This window comes from Periplaneta americana, chromosome 7 (genome assembly GCF_040183065.1).
Source record: "Periplaneta americana isolate PAMFEO1 chromosome 7, P.americana_PAMFEO1_priV1, whole genome shotgun sequence".
Classification (NCBI taxonomy): domain Eukaryota; kingdom Metazoa; phylum Arthropoda; class Insecta; order Blattodea; family Blattidae; genus Periplaneta; species Periplaneta americana.
In genome coordinates, this window is record NC_091123.1 from 111,066,023 (window position 1) to 111,084,389 (window position 18,367).

Genomic DNA, 18,367 nt, shown 5'->3' on the forward strand with positions numbered 1-18,367 from the left:
TAGCTTACGTTCCTTGAAATTAAGGTCGTGCAGCCTGTCTACATTAACATGTACTTTATGTTCTGCTGAGAGCTTGGTTTATCAATGCATTTTAATCGAGGCTGTAGCTTGGACTTCTGATTTAAACGGACAGTAGCTGAATTCTCGGAATTTCAAAATCATCGTTAAACAAATGGGTACTCCGATTGCGAGCTTCAAATTTATGCTGGTTTGGTATTTGATTTAGAACATTAAATTACTAATCTAAAAGAAGACTTCTATAACAAATTTATTTCTTAAATTAAATTCATAATTTCAATAGTCCTCTGCAACAAATTTATGCTTAAAATTAAATTAGTAAATCTAAAATTTACTTTTACAATATATTTATGTCTAAAATTAAATTAATACTTTGAAAATATACTTCTGAAACAAATTTGTTTCTAAAATAAAATTAATAATTTCAGTATATTTTGTAATTACCGTCAAATGAGAAAACTTGGAACATTATCATAGGGCATTTTCGTTTTGTCACAGTAACACCAAACTGTAATAGAACCAATGTGCTACACAATAAAGTAACAAGTGAAGATTATGTTGCCACTGTGACAAAACGAAAACATCCTATGATAATATTCCAAGTTAAAACACTGTTCCAAGTTTGCCCATTTGATGGTAAATGAATAATTCGAAAATACACATTTTTAACAAATGTGTAGTTATAAATCAATATTTGCATATATTTTCTTCGGTTTAGACAATTTTGAACATATGAATTTTTCATAAATTGTATAATTTCTCCATTGGTGACACAGTTAAAATATAATTTTAAGATGATGAAATAAACAACAAAAATGTAATATTCAAGCAATTAGCATTAATAAAGAAACATTCAAAATCCAATTACATAAAGCAGTAACTAAGTACGCCAGCTTAACATTTAACTTCAATTTGCAACTGGCTGCACACTGGACGGTCTGGGTGTTGACGAGGTTTTTTTCGTTGCCAAAACTTCCAGAATGACCCCGAGGTTTATTCAGTCTCATAACAAATTGAGTGTCGTGTTTTCCCCAGGAGTATAAGGGGTGGGAGCGTGGTACCGACCACTCCACCTCATTCTAGTGTAGAGATCAAGAAAGCGTGAGCTCCGATGTCCCTCAAGGCATTTAGTATGTGGGATACTTTTACCTTTTCCTTACTCAGCCATCGTTGTACCTCAAGTGGTAGCGAGCTAAGCACAGGATGCGAGACTACTCTTTGGCATGGATTTCAGCCACTCCTGGGGCTTCATTAATGAAAGTGCTACTTTTAGCAGTTACATAAAAATTAGCAGTCAACAGTGTGAAAATTTCTGTTTCACAAACAAAACTCTACACTCCTAAATTTCCTAAACTACTTTTAGCAATTACCAGTGTGGTTTTATTCAAAGAGTACGGTATCGGTATGTGACATAGATACAAAATATTCTGTCTGTTGTATTTCATGGTTCCTCTATGCACTGAATCTATTATTACAATAAAGTAACTCAGTTGCGTTGTTATCTTGCAATATGTCGGAATCACCAAAGAGAGAACATACAGTCCTGAAAAAATAAATCTTCTTACAGGAAGTTTTTTAAGAATAAAGAATTAATGACAGTCCATCAAATTCATTAAACTTACTGTGAACTTCATCTGCATCTTCTGACCATCGTACAAGTTCCTTAAAGAGCACATCATCTATATTATTCACCACACTTTTAATTATTCTACGCAAGTTTCTTTTGAAACCTCATGTACGAGTATATAAGCATTGCTGTGATATTGTGCTCCGGTTCTATTCAATTTATTGCTGTTTTGGCGTTAGAGTCCTACTCCTTCGAGTATTACGCTCTGAAAACAGTTCTTTTCAGTCAATCAATACTGTTTGAATTTATTAGAGGTTAGACAGAACCTTTTATTATATTCATACGCCTGTTCCTTGAAACCATAATCTATTCTAAATCTGAAAATTCTTGGACGTCTTATAATAATATTTTCTTCATCACTAGATGAGGAATGCATTTATACAAAATTATTTTTAAAAGTGTGCTGTAATTTATTACTCTTAAATACATTCTCCTCACTTTTTATCAGACTCCATTAACTGATAAAATAGTTGAACTGATTAAAAATACTCAACAGGTTAGTCAATCCTTTACAACAATAATAGAATAATTGTCTAAAAGCCCTCCGAAAGGTAGCCTACTAGTCCTTCCAGATGTGTTCTTCGAGGTGTTTTTATTGTTTAATTTACTTAAGACATAGTGACAAATGCATCATCCATACAAAAACTCTTCAGTTGTTACAAGGTATGAGTTACTTGAATATTTTATTATGCGTTTTCTGTGTAAGAAATGTTAACAAATATGTATTTAGTGTGTACATGTTTCGGGAAGAAGCAATATCTGCAACATGCACCAACTCTCAAATTTCGTCTAGAATCTCAAAGACTTCCTTCGGTAATAGAAATCAGAGAATAGTTTTGTTTATATTAAATTTAAAGTAAACGAACTGTATACGTGCAAAAAACATAAATATTAGATTCAAAAGTTTACATAATTTTTGTTGGGACCGTACCGCACCCTACACACGTGTGCTCCACGTGCGGTGGAAGTTCTTCCTCTGCTCTGTTAATTAATCTCAACCGCTCTCAGATCCGGCTGGTCTCCAGTCCGTGTTCTCATCAATGGGAGAACTCATGAACGTAATTCGACTTTTAAGAACCATAAAGCAATATCCTACAATTCCAGACACATGAGCTTTTCAGGCCGGTGACGCTGGTGCTTATCAGTTCTTAAAATATGTGCATTGTTATGTAATACTTTTAGTTTCAGTGGAACAAGACCGTCGATAATTCTGACGATAATGAAGGCGGGATTTTTTGTTCTTGCCTTAACTTAAAGAACGGTTTCGGGGTTCACTCCGTCTTCTGAAAGATTGAACACTGTCTTTCCCTGGGGGGAAAGCTATTGAAGCATTGTAATACTCTATTCCTGATCATCTCTGGGAGATGTAAAAAAATAAACAACACTGAAGTGATGTAGGACCTTTGCATTGCGAATTTGTAGTTTTATATTGTAGTAATACTGGAGGACTACCTCCATTACCCGTATTCTTCATAATTTATGCAGACCAAATTGTTAAAGGATAGAAGTTGCCGAAACTCCCAGTCATAAAAATAAAAACACCATACTAAGTACAATAATATTTGAGCCGTTCAGAGCAGAAGTGGTGTAAGTCAAAAATGGGTAACGAGGTTTAGAGTAAACATTCTGTAAAATACAGCGCAAAGTAAAAATTAATATTAAATTTATTTAAACTATTAGTAGTCAGCGGATAGCACGAAGGACTTATTAACTGCTACTTTGCGCTGTATTTTACAGAATTTTTACTTTAAACCTCATTGAATCACATATTCATTATATGAGGTCTCGCCTACCTCACTGAATATTAGGCTACACGACTACTATGAAGTAGCCAATGTGTATTATCACCATTTAATTCGAGAAAAATTCGTTCCGGCACCGTGGATCGTGTTCCGGCATAGCTCAGTTGGAAAGTGCACTCAGCACGTAGAGCTGAGAGGCCCCGGGTTCGATTCCCGGTGCCGGAACGAATTTTTCTCGAATTAAATGGTGATAATTAAACCTCATTACCCAATTTTGACTTACACCACTTTTGTTCTGAACGGCTCATTTGTAGGCTATCAGATTATGATATATTAGTTGTGGCTTTTAAGGAACTCGAAGGTTCATTGCCGCCCTCACATAAGCCCGCCATCGGTCCCTATCCTGAGGAAAATTAATCCAGTCTCTACGGATCCAAAGCGGAGCACAGAGTAAAGTAACTTCCAACCAGACTTTTTTAGTCTTATTCAATGATAATTTATTTCTTGTTCGACATTTTCTCCGACGCGCGATATATTCAAATAGGCAGTGCTACTCTGCATGCCACCAGCGAAGTCATGACGTTGGCCAGCCTTGCGCATTCAGTTGCCAATCTTGGGCTACTTGAAAACTATGGGATGAATTTATAAACAAGGAAATAAGTTCTGGCAGAGTGTATACACAAGGTAGATGCGACAGCAGCGCTGTGTTTGGAACCGTACCAATGTTATCGACCCACTTTCTATTCATTCATTGCGCCAGTGACTTGCAGCGACGCAGTCCAATTTCTTCTCTTCATAGTCTCATCTCCACCCACATTTATTTACAAGTACGACTTCTTATGTTTATAGAACTCTAGGTACAAGGAAATGTGTATAACAAGATAATAAATACCCGTATAATTGGAATAGCCGACGGAGAACCAGTGGTGTCTTTAAATAAGTACTGAAAACACGAGGTACTGTAGATGATTTCCAGTGCGGTACAGTATTTCAACTTATGATAACAGTGCCTCGCCTGAGAGTCCAATTGATTTTATAAGAAGTTATGATGGAATTTTGCTAGCATTGATCCTACAGAATGTTACAAAAGTCTCTTTACTAAGTTGAAAATGTAAATCTTTTATTTTTATGAATTATTTAATAACGCTGTATCAATGGCGCGGTTGTGAAATTTCGGTGACATTGGTGATAAGTTGATAACGAAATGCTTTTTAAGTAGATGAATCTGACATTTGTCTGATTTTAGGAAAAAAAAAGTGATCAATTTTTCATATAATCCCTTGTAATTGCTTGAAACTATCATGTCCTCGGTAGAATGTCATCGTAAAATTTTAAGCTTTCAAGGAACATTCGTTCCTAATGATTGTGAATATGATTGAGAGTGAAATAAATATAATGCAATTAATGACTATTTAATTTTTCCTATTATTGAATTTCTTCCTCACTTTCTTGTCAGCTCCAATCTTGCAAAACGACTATCATTATGACTCTTACATTTGCAGGCATGTTGTTGTCGCTCTTTTTAAAGGTTATTTCAGTTAATTCATAAGAAATAGACCTAGGCCTATATTAAAACAATTATTGTTTTGTTTGCTCCCATACTTCCCTCCTAAATGACTCGTCCATCTGTTTAAAGCTAGTGTGACTTAACTAGTTGCAAAATTTCTCGTTGCCGTTGTTAAGCAAGTGACGTCAAATATTGAAACTTCCGTAACGTTTCCTCCATTTGACCCTTCAGCATTAACGTTTCAGTGTAAAACAAAAAATCTCAGCAAGATAATAAATCCAAGCACAGTAGGAACTAGAGATTATCTACTTTGGCAACTGTTATATATGTATAAACAATCAAGTAGCCTATTTGAAACATCTCTACCTTTCAGTGTATAATGATCCGTTTCCCAATATTTATTTAATTACTAGGCCCTTATTAAAAGGCTAGGAATTTTCTTTTCATATGTTTAAGATCAAGTGTGCAATCTCAAGTAAAAAGATATTAATGTTATGTTTTATGTTTCTTAGAAATGCAAATTTATTTGAGAATTGTTTTTTTTTTCTATTTATATAACCATAGGTAATATCTTATACATAACAGAACCAGAACATTTTGATAACTAATATACTGTTCTATTTTGTCTTTTTGCCTCATTTAAACATTTATAATGTTATTTATTTCAATGTCATTCAAAGCAGCCACCGGCGGTTAAGGCGCTTACCTGCCGGTCTGAAGTTGCGTTCGGGCGCGGGTTTGATTCCCGCTTGGATTGATTACCTGGTTGGGTTTTTTCTGAATGTGAATGCAAGGTAATCTATGGCGAATCCTCGGCCTCATCTCGCCAAATATCATCTCGCTATCACCAATCTAATCGACGCTAAATAACCTAGTAGTTGATATAGCGTCGTTAAATAACCAACTAAAATTAAAAAAAAAATCATTCAACATTCAAAGTTACAAAATATTTCCACGCCGACTAAATGCTACGTATTTCGAGAATGATGAGAGAGACTCGAAGCGCACGAGAATGACGAAACGAGACTCGTAAGACAAATGCAACGAATACAGCGAGCGAGAGCGCAGTTAGTTTTGTTTATCTCTAGTATGAACCTGCTCCTAAGGAAAACTGGGGAATGTATGTGTTTTATATTGATCTTTGATACTTAATATAATAAAGGAGAATTTAAATGTAATGACTGTATGAAAATGAACTAAATTCCATTACATTCCTTTCTTGATATGATAAGCAAAAATTATGTTATGGTTTGTCTCCTGTTTAATTATTCAATTTCACTGTAGGTTATTAATTAGTATCTGCATAGGTAAATGTTTAATATGTTCGTACCTCTTTTCAGATTCACCACAAAGTTGGCCAACAGATCTCAGTGGAAGGAATTTGTTGTCTGGATAATACGACCCGGTAAGTAAAGTAACAAATTTTAAATGGATAAAATGAGTATTATATTTATAATTTTTCTCTATAATACCATTTGCATTGGAACTGGCACCTACCGAGCGGTACTGCAACCCAAGTAGAATTTTCTTTCGCCTGTTTATGAAATGAGTTGCTGCTAATTGTGTTGCTCTTCTAAGTTGTCTAACCATCTGCCTCACCACGCATTTCTCTCCAGCTAACAAGTCTGATGTGGTCTGCTATATTTTATTAATCCATCTGAGTCGTCATAACCCCGTTAAGAGGAATCTAGAACTCACCACTACCAGGGACCAACGTTTGTTTCTTTCTTTCGCATATTTCCAGGCGAATAAAAACCCCTTTCCGGATTGCAATCAATGTCTTTTTCTAACATTTTCAGTGTAGTAAATAGTTCTTGTCAGGAACCAACATCTCTCTCTCTCTCTCTCTCTCTCTCTCTCTCTCTGCCTTTCGAATAATTATTTTCAAAGTAACATAAACCTACGCCCTTTTTTAATATTTCCAGTCTAATAAAAAGCCCTTGTCAAGGACCAATGTCTTCCTCTTCTTTCCGAGTATTTTAACATAACAGAAACCTCTCCCCACCATTCAATCTCTGTCCTCTTTTCGGATGTTTTCACTTAATCATAACTTCTATCTTGCGCACTTTTTTCTAACCTTATCGAGGTGACGACGGACAAGTTTAAAGGACTCCCCTCAGTTGGAAGCAACACGACGCCAGGACTCCACCTGAGGCATCACACATCATATAAATAACGCACACACATTTCAATCCACAATCTGTAGTTCGAGCGTTCTCTCAAGAACGCTCGTCTGTGCCGAGGCAGGCTCAGTAATTCCATTAAATAAAAACATACGATCTGATGGGAATCATTCCCTCTCGTGCTGTATTTTTTTTTTCGCCCAACATTTGCTCTTCCTTTTTCTTCCAATTTCTTTCTGGTGTGTTTATTAACGTCATTATATTTTGAGCTCTAACTGTATATTAAGTCATCAGATAAGGAAAGAGGTCTTCAATCTTTCCTCATATCTACTGCGTTCTCTGTTTTCCACTCATTTTTTCTATTCGTCCTTCTGTCGTTATTTCTCATTCATTCAATCCTTTCTCTTCCTTATTTTCCGTTTCATCATTTTCCTTCACCTTTTCATCCATCCTCAACATCCAATCACCTTTCTTCCTTCTCCTTAGCTTTTATAATTTTTCTTCCTTTCTTCTTTCCTTCCCTTCTTTATCTTTAAACATTTTTCCTTTTTCTTTTCTCTTAATCTTCTTTCTCCCTTTCCTGATATTGCTTTTCATTTTCTGTATCTATCTCCTCTCTGTTTTTTCTCCGTCATTCAATCTCCTTTCATTCTTTTTGTCTTCCTTACTCTTTCGTATTCTTCTCTTTATTCTCTCCTCCTCTGTCAATCCCCTTCCTTCATTTTCTGTGTTTCCCACTCCTTCGCATCCCTATCTTTATTATTTCCTCGTGTCTTAATCTCCTTCTTCCTTTTGTCTTCCATTCTTCTCTATAACTCTCTTTTTATTTTTTCTTCGTTTCTCAATCTTACTCATTCGTATCCCTCTTTATTCTTTTCTTGTCTCTCAATTTCCATTCTTCCTTTTGTCTTCCATTCTTCCCCATATCCCTCTCTATATTCTTTCCTTGTCTCTCAATCTCCTTTCTTCCTTTTGTCTTCCCTACTCCTCCGTATCCCACTCTATATTCTCTCCTTGTCTCTCAATCTCCTTTCTTCTTTTTCTCTTCCCTACTCCTCCGTATCCCTCTCTTTATTCTTTCCTCGTCTCTCAATCTCCATTCTTTCTTTTGTCTTCCAGTCTTCTCCATATCCCTCTCTATATTCTCTCCTTGTCTCTCAATCTCCATTCTTCCTATTGTCTTCACTACTCCGTATCCCTCTCTTTATTCTTTTCTCGTTTCTCAATCTCCTTTCTTCCTTTTGTCTTTCATTCTTCTCTATATCCCCCTCTATATTCCCTCATTGTCTCTCAATCTCCTTTCTTCCTTTTGTCTTTCATTCTCCTCTATATCCCTCTCTATATTATCTCATTGTCTCTCAACCTCCTTTCTTCCTTTTGTCTTCCATTCTTCTTTATAACCATCTTTTCATTTTTTCCTCGTTTCTCAATCTTACTCATCCGTATCCCTCTTTATTCTTTTCTTGTCTCTCAATTTCCATTCTTCCTTTTGTCTTCCATTCTTCTCCATATCCCTCTCTATATTCTTTCCTTGTCTCTCATTTACCTTTCTTCCTTTTGTCTTCCCTACTCCTCCGTATCCCTCTCTTTATTCTTTTCTCGTCTCTCAATCTCTTTCTTCCTTTTGTCTTCCATTCTTCTCCGTATCCCTCTCTATATTCTCTCCTTGTCTCTAAATTTCCATTCTTCCTGTTGTCTTCACTACTCCTCCATATCCCTCTCTATATTCTTTCCTCGTCTCTCAATCTCCATTCCTCCTTTTGTCTTTCATTTTTCTCCATGTCCCTCTTTATATCCTCTCCTTGTCTCTTAATCTCCTTTCTTCCTTTTGCCTTCCCTACTTCTCCATATCCCTCCCTTTATTCTTTCCTTGTCTCTCAATCTCCATTCTTCCTTTTGTCTTCCATTCTTCCTTTTGTCTTCCATTCTTCTCCATATCCCTCTCTATATTCTCTCCTTGTCTCTCAATCTCCTTTCTTCCTTTTGTCTTTCATACTCCTCCGTATCACTCTCTTTATTTTCCTCCTCTCTCAATCTTCATTCTTCCTTTTGTCTTTAATTCTTCTCCATATCCCTCTATATTATCTCCTTGTCTCTCAATCTCCTTTCTTCTTTTTGCCTTCCCTACTCCTCCGTATCCCTCTCTTTATTCTTTCCTCGTCTCTCAATCTCCATTCTTCCTTTTGTCTTCCATTCTTCTCCATATCCCTCTCTATATTTTTTCTCATCTCTCAATCTCCTTTCTCCCTATTGTCTTCCCTACTCCTCCGTATCTCTCTCTTTATTCTTTTCTCCTCTCCCAATCTTCTTTCTTCCTTTTTTTGTTTTCCTTTCTACTCTGTATCCCTCTCTTTACTTTTTCCATGTCTCTCAATCAGCGTTATTTCTTACTCGTTTGTTTTCCCTTGTCCTCCATATCCCTCTCATTATTCTTTCCTCGTTTCCCAATTTCCTTCTTTATTTTTGTTTTCCTTTCTCCTCTGTAACCTTAGTACATCTCTTCTACACTCCATTTAATGTTCTTACTACTTCTTTTCGCTCTTTGTCTTTCGCATTTCTCCTATTTATATTTTTCTCGTGTCTGATTCCTCTTTCTTCCTCTTCCTTTATTTTTCTCCTCTTCTATTTATTTCTTACCCTTCATCTTTTTCTCTTCATGTTTTTCTCAATTCTCTATCCTGTGTCACTTGATTTCTTATTTATTTCGTCATCTTCTCTTCATCCATATATCCTCACTCATTCTCCTCCTATTTGTTCCTCTATTTCATATTCTTTTTCTGTTCCTCCATCTCTTTTTATTCTTTCCTCATTTACTTTTCCATCTCCTATTCTATTTATGTTCCTGTCTATATGTACATAATACTTTCTCCTGTTCTTTCTTTCCAGTTTCCTTTCTTCATGCTTTCCTTTGTATTTAATTTTTCTCATTGTCTGTCTTTTATTTTCATGTTTCTTCTTCTGCTCTACTACTTCTCATATTTTCGTTGATCTTCGTTTCTTCTTTCTACTTGCCTTCCTTCTCCTACTCCTTTCCCAATATTTTACCCCCTTGTCGTCCTTTACCCTGTCCTTTTTTAATTACTTCATTACATTTAACCCCATTATATTTCGAACCAAGATGTGAAGTATGGTCGCACATGATTTCCGAGTACATGTGTCCTATATCAACACGCGGCCAGGTTTGGTGGAATCCAGCTGGGAATTTACTTAGCGGAAATTAGTCTCAAGTTGTGTAATCACATTTCAGTGACACTTTTTGTTGCGAGTGACTCAATGCTCAGCTGTGCGGAGTAGATTCCTGTGTGAAGGTATCGCAGCATCTTTTGACCTTTTCCTCTGTCGCGAAGAATAATGTCCATGTACACTACAGTTAGTCTACTCATCTCCATAACCCTAGTCTTCAGAAACGCCAAACCGTTCTTAAACACCATCCTGTTGAGTAATGGAACAGGTTGGCGATACTGGTTATTATTGAATCTAAATGTATTGAAATTACAAATTACATATTTAAAAATATATATAGTTTACTCCCAAAAGAACAAATGTTCTTACTTGGAGCAATTCTGATTACACAATGTAATACCAGACGTTAAGTGATACAATTAAAATGTTAAGTAGAAATTGAAAAAATACCACTAGTTGAAAGAAAAGAAAAAATATCTATACAAAAATATTAAATAATGGATAGTTTCAATTTAACGAAATACTGAAAGATAACTTAATTCTGAATTTATTTTAATAAACTGATTGTATAATTTTGTCCATAATATGAAAAATGAATTGCCAAGATTATGTATTGTATGTGTTTTGGTTCAAGTAAAAGAAGTAATATATTTCGCGTAATATTATGAAATGTTTCTATGTCGTCTTCATACTTACAACGATTTTTACTTTAAAAAATTCAGCAGAATTAAATTCTAAGTTTGTTCAATATTATGAACACAAAATTTTCTAAGAAAATAAAATGTTTTGGGTAGTAATATAATCAACAGGTTTTGACAAACAAATTTTAATCACTCTTTTTTAAGCAAAGAAGGTATCTTCGTATCGTCGTTAATTTTATGAAACCTCTTAAGTGACTTTACAGAAAATAACTTTTCAGGAGGAAGAAAAAATTATTTAAAAATCAATAGGCTAGCCTGATCCTGGATGATGTAATTTAAGTTCATCATATTCATCAACGTCCACAGCGCGTCTGGCCGCGAAATTAGGTGGCCGGGTTTTTCCTCAACCCAATATGAGCAAATGCTGGGTAACTTTCAGTGCTGGATCCCGCCGGACTCATTTCACCGGCATTATCACCTTCATCTTATTCAGACGCTAAATAACCTAAGATGTTGATAAAGCGTCGTAAAATAACCTACTAAATAAAAATAAAATTATTCATCAACTTTTTATATCGAATTGCTTCATAGTCTTAAGTAGGCACATTGATTTTTAATTAATTATTTCTTTCTCCTGTAAAATTATTTTCTGTAAAGTGACATAGGAGGTTACATAAAATCAACGACGATATTTAAGTAGCTACATATTTCAAATGATTGATTTATTTAACACACTCTCTCTCTCTCTCTCTCTCTCCCTCTGTCCCTGCATCTCTATCTCTCTCTCTCTCTCTCTCTCTCTCTCTCTCTCTCTCTCTGTGGTGTTCCTGTTGATTTCTTTTTCTGTCTCTTTTCCTCAGCGTCCACATCTCAGAGGTATTGTTAGCATTCGGGCTGCCATTGCTTTATAGAATTTCAATTGAGTTTTTTCCCTTGTCTTATTTTTTTTACATATCTTATAGTTCCGCATCCCAATTGACTTTTCTGCACTTTCGTTCACCTATTAAAATTTTAGAAAGGTTATTTTTCAGTCTAAATAAATTTTTAAAGTATAATAATAATAATAATAATAATAATAATAATAATAATAATAATAATAATAATAATGTCTTAGGAAAATTACTGATATTTTAACATAAAACCTGGGGAAAAAGTACACGTAAATTTATATCAAGATGCACATTTTGTTACACATAATTGAAACAGCAATCATTGCTACTGTATGAAGAGTCTTACTCATAGAAATTAACAAAAGTTTTTCCTTCCTGCTTTCTCCGTTTTTCTCCTTATGTACATTACATTAATTATATGCATTTAGTTGCGTTTGTGTAGGTTCATAAAAACACTTATATTTGTCTGCGCTTACAAAACGACAAAAATAAATTACAACAAATTGCTTGTCAGCGCATGATAAACATTATGGCAAACAAACCAACTGTAAAGTGTTTCCTTAATATGAGACTCCCAAAATATTTCAACAAGGAAATGACGCCATGTCCCAAGAATGCTCCGATCCATTCTAGCGCCTTTTCTGCCTTTGTCTGGAGTGTGTTTTACATTCAATTGCTACATGAAAGACCACAGAGTATTCTGCTTTTCAACAGCTGAACGGATATATGTGGCATGCCTGCAGAATGTTGCTTAACTTAAAAGTGGCGATGTATTTGCTTCTCTTATTGTACAGTGTGATCCAAAAGTCCCTCCGCAGCTCCATTAGTTACAGTAATCGTGTGGACAGCTGGTACGTAATCTTGTAGAAAGTTGACACTTCCCCATTCATTCCGGTTTGACAACCTCACATCCCCAGTCAATCATATGCTTAGCGGCCAGTGCTGCCATTTGAATTCTCTGCATCGTGGCTACAGAAGCACTGCGGAGAAACTTCTCGCTCGCACTGTATATTCATTCATAGTTTTCTACCCAACGGCAGATCTTCCACTGCAATCTCAGCATTCTCCAATCATTCCCACTTTCCGCTCTCCCGGTAGTCTCCGCATTCGATCCATATACTATCTTAACGTCGTCTATCATCTGATATCTTCTTCTGCCCCGAACGTTTCCTCTGTTCATCTTCCAGTGTATCCTTCAGTAGACAGTTTCTTCTTAGCCAGTGACCCAATCAGTATCTTTCCCTCTTCCTGATCAGTTTGAGCATTATTATTTCTAGCACAGTTTCATTTCATGCTCTCATAATGTTCATTTTTCTGCCCCATACAGTGCCACACTTCACACAAAACATTCACTAGCCTCTTCCTTAGTTATTTTTCCATATATCCGGAATAGATTCTCCTCTTTCTATTAAAAGCTTCATTCTCCATTGCTATCCTCCTTTTGACTCCCTGGCAACAGCTCGTGTTACTACTTGCAGTACACCCCAAATATTTGAAGCTGTCCACTTGTTCTAATGCCTCATTTCGAATTCGCACGTTTACCTTCCTTATATTTCTTCCGACAACATGATCTTCGTCTTGTTTGTATATATCTTCATCCCATACTGCTCACAGCTGTCATTTAGCTACAGTAGTATACCCTTTAGTTAGTATCATCTCCTATTCTGCTAATAACGCCATATCATCAGCAAATTTTACGCTCTTTATTCTTCTGCCTCCAGAATGAATGAATGGATTAATTAATTGGAGAAATAGGAAGGGAAGCATTTAAAAGGTACGCGAAAATGCGCTCTTGTAAGGGAATTTGAGGCCGAGAAAAACTGAATATGTGAGCTCCAAGCCTGTTGGCCACTTGTCTCACTCTGAGGTTCGCCGTCCCACCGAAAGAACTTGAGAAAATTTTGAAGGCGAAAGCCGAAAATGGACGTAACCTAACAGCTATTACACAAGTGATTTTTTTCTTCCTATTATCACCCCTCCCACGTTCTGAAAACAGTTAGAAACGTTACAATAATGATAATAGCAATAGTGGTGATTAAGCGAGATTCGAATACATGACCGTGACATACACGCAGTGCCTCGGCTGCATTTCAATTATTGCTTCCAGAATAGACGGTCGTCGTCGTCATCGTCGTCATCGTCATCATCATCATCATCATCATCATCATCATCATCATCATCATCATCATCATCATCATTAGGGCTAGGATTTTGATGACCTATAAATCATGAAAAAATGTTCAAAAACAATGCATTTATGAACTAAAAATCTTTCAAAAATGCCCTTAAAATGCCCTAAAAATTCATACATAATTCAAGTTTATTTAATTTTACATAATTTTTATAAATAGTACACTTTAATTACTTATTTTACCTGATGTAGTTCCATGCAGTCCACCACAAGGCCACTCTGATCCCGAACTAGCAGGTATAGAAGAGTCTATATTGAAGGGGTGGTTGGACTGATCCATTACGTGGGATGTACTACATTAAAATGACAATATTTGTTTAGAAAAACGATTAAAATAATATACAAAATAACGGGTATTAATTGAAAAAATATGGAGAGAAAATATCAAAGGAAATAAATAATATTTTACATTAATAATGGGTATTTCTGGCCAAAATTAAATGAAAATACCCCAAAAATGACCGAATAAAACAGAAAATGCTCTTATGAGTTGCAAGAGGTAAAAAATGTAAAAAAATGCCCTAACAAATATGTTTTAAAACACTCATTTTATCACATAACATATAAATACTAAAGAACAATGTTTCTGGCTTACTAGAAAAAAGATGCAATTTCATCAAAATCCTAAATCATCATCCATCATCATCATCATCATATACCTTGATAGTTAAAATTATTGTTTAACTCATCTTCTTCTTCTTGTCCTCCCAATATTTCTCTTTTCAACATGTCTGTAGTTAATTACCAGTTTTTTGGAATTCGGTCTTAATTCTTTCAACGTGTTTTTTATTTCATTTTTTCCACTGTTTTAAAACAAATCAAGTCCAAATGGAATTCCGACAAGAACTGTAGTGAGGAAGGTTGTGTGTTAAAATACACACGTTGCCCCGTCTATATCTTTGACAGTTTACTCTTCATTTAACTTCGATAACCGAGTAATACATTTCTCCTTTTTCCAAATTAAGCAAGTCATCCCTGACACAGGACATAACTTACCATCACCCCACAGTTTTATCTAATTAGCTGTCCGAGTCGTGGTTGATTCGACTCACTCAGCAGTGTCTCACCACGCCCAGCAACTATGTGAGCCACCCAGCCTCCCATTCGCTGAGGGCCACTTCACTGGTGTGGACTCATGCTGATCACTTACTTCACTTCGTACAGAGAGACACGGAATAAATATTACTTTATTTTCATTTACCTCCCATACGCCTAGGAAGGGTGTGGTGCGCAGTCACCGTTGAGAGCTCCAGTTTAGCCTCATGTAATGTCTACATCGTACGGAATCCCAAGGGTATCCAGGATCTTAAAAATAGAAACTTCTCTGTACTAGCTCTACTTGCCGTTATAAGCTACGTCACCTTCCACCCGTAAAATGAGGAATATTTTGAAATTTAGTCTACAGCAGTGGTTCTCAAAGTGGGGTCCGCGGATCCCCAGGGTCCCCGAAACTCAAAAACATTACGTATTCCAAACGATTACTTACGCGTAATAAATCAATGTATCTCAATAATAATAATAATAATAATAATAATAATAATAATAATAATAATAATGGCTTTATTTAATCTGGCAGAGTTAAGGCCAGAGAGCCTTCTAAAACTTAACCAGGAGTAAAACTGCGATACAAAGAACATTAGGCTACAAATATACCAAATATATTACAAAAAATTGTAAACAAAAAGTCAATGGAAATGAGACATACAACATATAGAAAATAGAAAAAAGCATTAAAATGTGAACGGTAACTCAAAATGAGTGAGATTTATACGCATTGAGCTTAATCACACTTGATAATCTTGATTCTCTGAAATTGTTAATATTGTAATAAAATTATGAGTAAGGAATTCCATATTACATATTGTTAAGGCGATGCGCTACTGAAAATAGTCTAATTTTGACAAATTCCATCATTTTTTTTTATTTTCGCGCTAAAAATGTAGGACTACGATTTTATGAAAATTTTATCTTAAAGTCTTAATTATAAGTATAGTTTCATATAATTGGTAGAAGTTGTGTTAATGGACGAGTTATGTGTAACCTTAACTTTAAATTTAATTACTTCAAAAAAAGATATTTTCTACGTTTTCAACTCCAAGTATTAATTTTATTTCTCAGTGGTTAAAGCTAGAGTGATGAAACTTGGCATACTTATTCATTAATATCTTTATTGTGAAATGAAGCATTTGATTGGCTGTATTCGTCATAGTTCCATTGCTAGAGAATTATACGTAAAGCAGTATTATTTTTGTATTAATGTTTGAACATTGAAGAAATTATATTTTCTTTACAAATGAACAAATTAGAGTAGGACATTTCTAATGTTACATTGCACAATATGCAGTGTTACCTTCAAGAAAAAATTACATTTTAATAATTTTTAAATAGAATTTTCACTAAGAAAATAAAAAAATAAAAAAAATCAATTTAATTTTTTTAATGTTTATAAGAAAAGATTGAAATTTACAATGTGATATTACATTGCTGATATACATATTGAGTATAAATTTCAACTCTCTAGCTCAAAAATTGTGGATTTAGAAATTTCAGTTGCACATCGCCTTTATTTTAATGATGTGAAAACAAATTTAAGAAATATGCAATTACAGCATATTCCCATTTTTAATCAACAATACCGCTACTAAAATGCTCACCTTTAATTCAAATATGCAACTCACTTTTAATTCCATTCTCTTAAAAATAACCTGCCGGATTTTGGCTTAACATTGTAATATAATCTATACAAAATTGTTCTGCATATAACCTTTTGTACACGCCATTTGATTAAATTTGTAATTTTATGTAAGGTAAAATTACCTAATTCCGTGATACTCTTAATTCCGTGATACGTTTTTTTCACTGAATATCATGGGGTTGAGTATCTTGCTATGAAGTTCACCGATGTCTCAAAAACAGGCGAAAGATGCAATCTTTCGAGAAAGATCTTTGGCACTATGGTCGAACCACAAAGCTTTGACTGACTTCAATTTTAAAAAAGTATCACGGGATTAGGGGTATCACGGAAATAGGCAACTTTACCTTAGATATAATATTCTTCTTTATCTTTAGACTTAATGCGTGTAAATTGTTTGCATTATTCAGCACAATAAGTGTGCCAACTCAAGAGGGATTTATTCATGTTATTTGGCAAAATAAGTAGCCTAAATATAATTTTACAGTGGTCAATATGTTATATTAATCTTCATACAGATTACATTCATTCACTTTGTGCTTCACCCTGATTATATGATGCACCAAAAGCAACTGCAAATATAAAGTTCATAAAGTGAACTAAAAAATGGGTCATAATCAAGAGAATGACATGATCATTCAGACACTCATATCCCATTTCTGCAACCTGCTTGGCAATATGTACAGTAGTGGCAAAAAGTATTGGAAATAAATTTGAATAAGGAACAAAAAAAAGTTTCCTTCCCAGGCAGGATTCGAACCACGAAAGTTTTAGTTACCAATCTATCGTGATCTGGAATGAACAAGGCTCTGAAATCAGCTACAAGGGTTGGTCCGGTTTTTTTTTTTTTTTTTTTTTTTTTTGCCACTACTGTAGACTTATAAATCCGTAATATTGCTAAATCCCGCTCTAAAACTATCGCATGACAAGTGTCTCCTCCTGTCTCTCCAATATCCTAGGAATCTTGCACACGGCTGGTTTGCTTGCTCGCGGGCGCACTTACTGCTTCATAAGAGCACCTGGGTTGGTCACCACTGACTTGGTAGTTGATACAGCGTCGTTAAATAGCCGAAAAATGAATATCTTTCTTCCTTCTTTATGACGTTTGGCAACCGAATGATTTAAGTCGTTAACGTGATGCAATGCTATAACATGTACTGAAAAATAAATGGAGATTCAGCTTTACTGCTGGACTGTTCTAATAGTAATGAAATGAACATCTTCACTGAAGGCTTTTCATTCATTTTTCATACGAACATTTAAATGGCTTCCGGCTTGCTGTGCTGTACTCGCACTGCCGACCGTTCTTTAGCGGCAGCTATAAAGACAAATATCTGCTTTAAAAGACGAACGTTAAAAATACTACATATAAACAAATGACTCCAAGGTCGACGTCACAGCTACAATATGAGGAACTGAAATGTACGAGTAAAGAAGAGATGTTTACGTCATACTGCGTCAGAAAGCAAGTCGACATGTCAAATTTAACAACTTCATTTTTATTTCTAAAACTACGAATTCATAAAGCCAATTCTCTAAATAAAAAGTGGAGTATTCGACATGATGCCTGTAAGAATGATCCTATCAGATACCAATGTACAGCAGGAAAATAGTTAGTGACACAAAGGTGACGCATACTTTCTCGTTCGTTTTAGACGCATCGCAGCAATTCCATTATATCACCACATAGAGAATAATATTATGTTTTACTTCATTTTCGTGAACTGTTATTCAGAAGAGACATACAGTGTAC

At 35.1% G+C, this 18,367-nt stretch overlaps 1 protein-coding gene across 2 annotated transcripts in view; it reads left to right on the forward strand.

Annotated features, from left to right (window-relative positions):
- LOC138703360 (fibroblast growth factor receptor homolog 1-like) overlaps positions 1-18,367 on the forward strand; it is a 435,775-nt gene that overhangs the window by 113,502 nt on the left and 303,906 nt on the right. For both annotated transcript variants that reach the window (XM_069831162.1, XM_069831163.1), the window contains exon 2: positions 6,235-6,299. The gene's annotated coding sequence lies outside the window, so the exon portion shown is untranslated. The remainder of the gene's footprint in view (positions 1-6,234; positions 6,300-18,367) is intronic.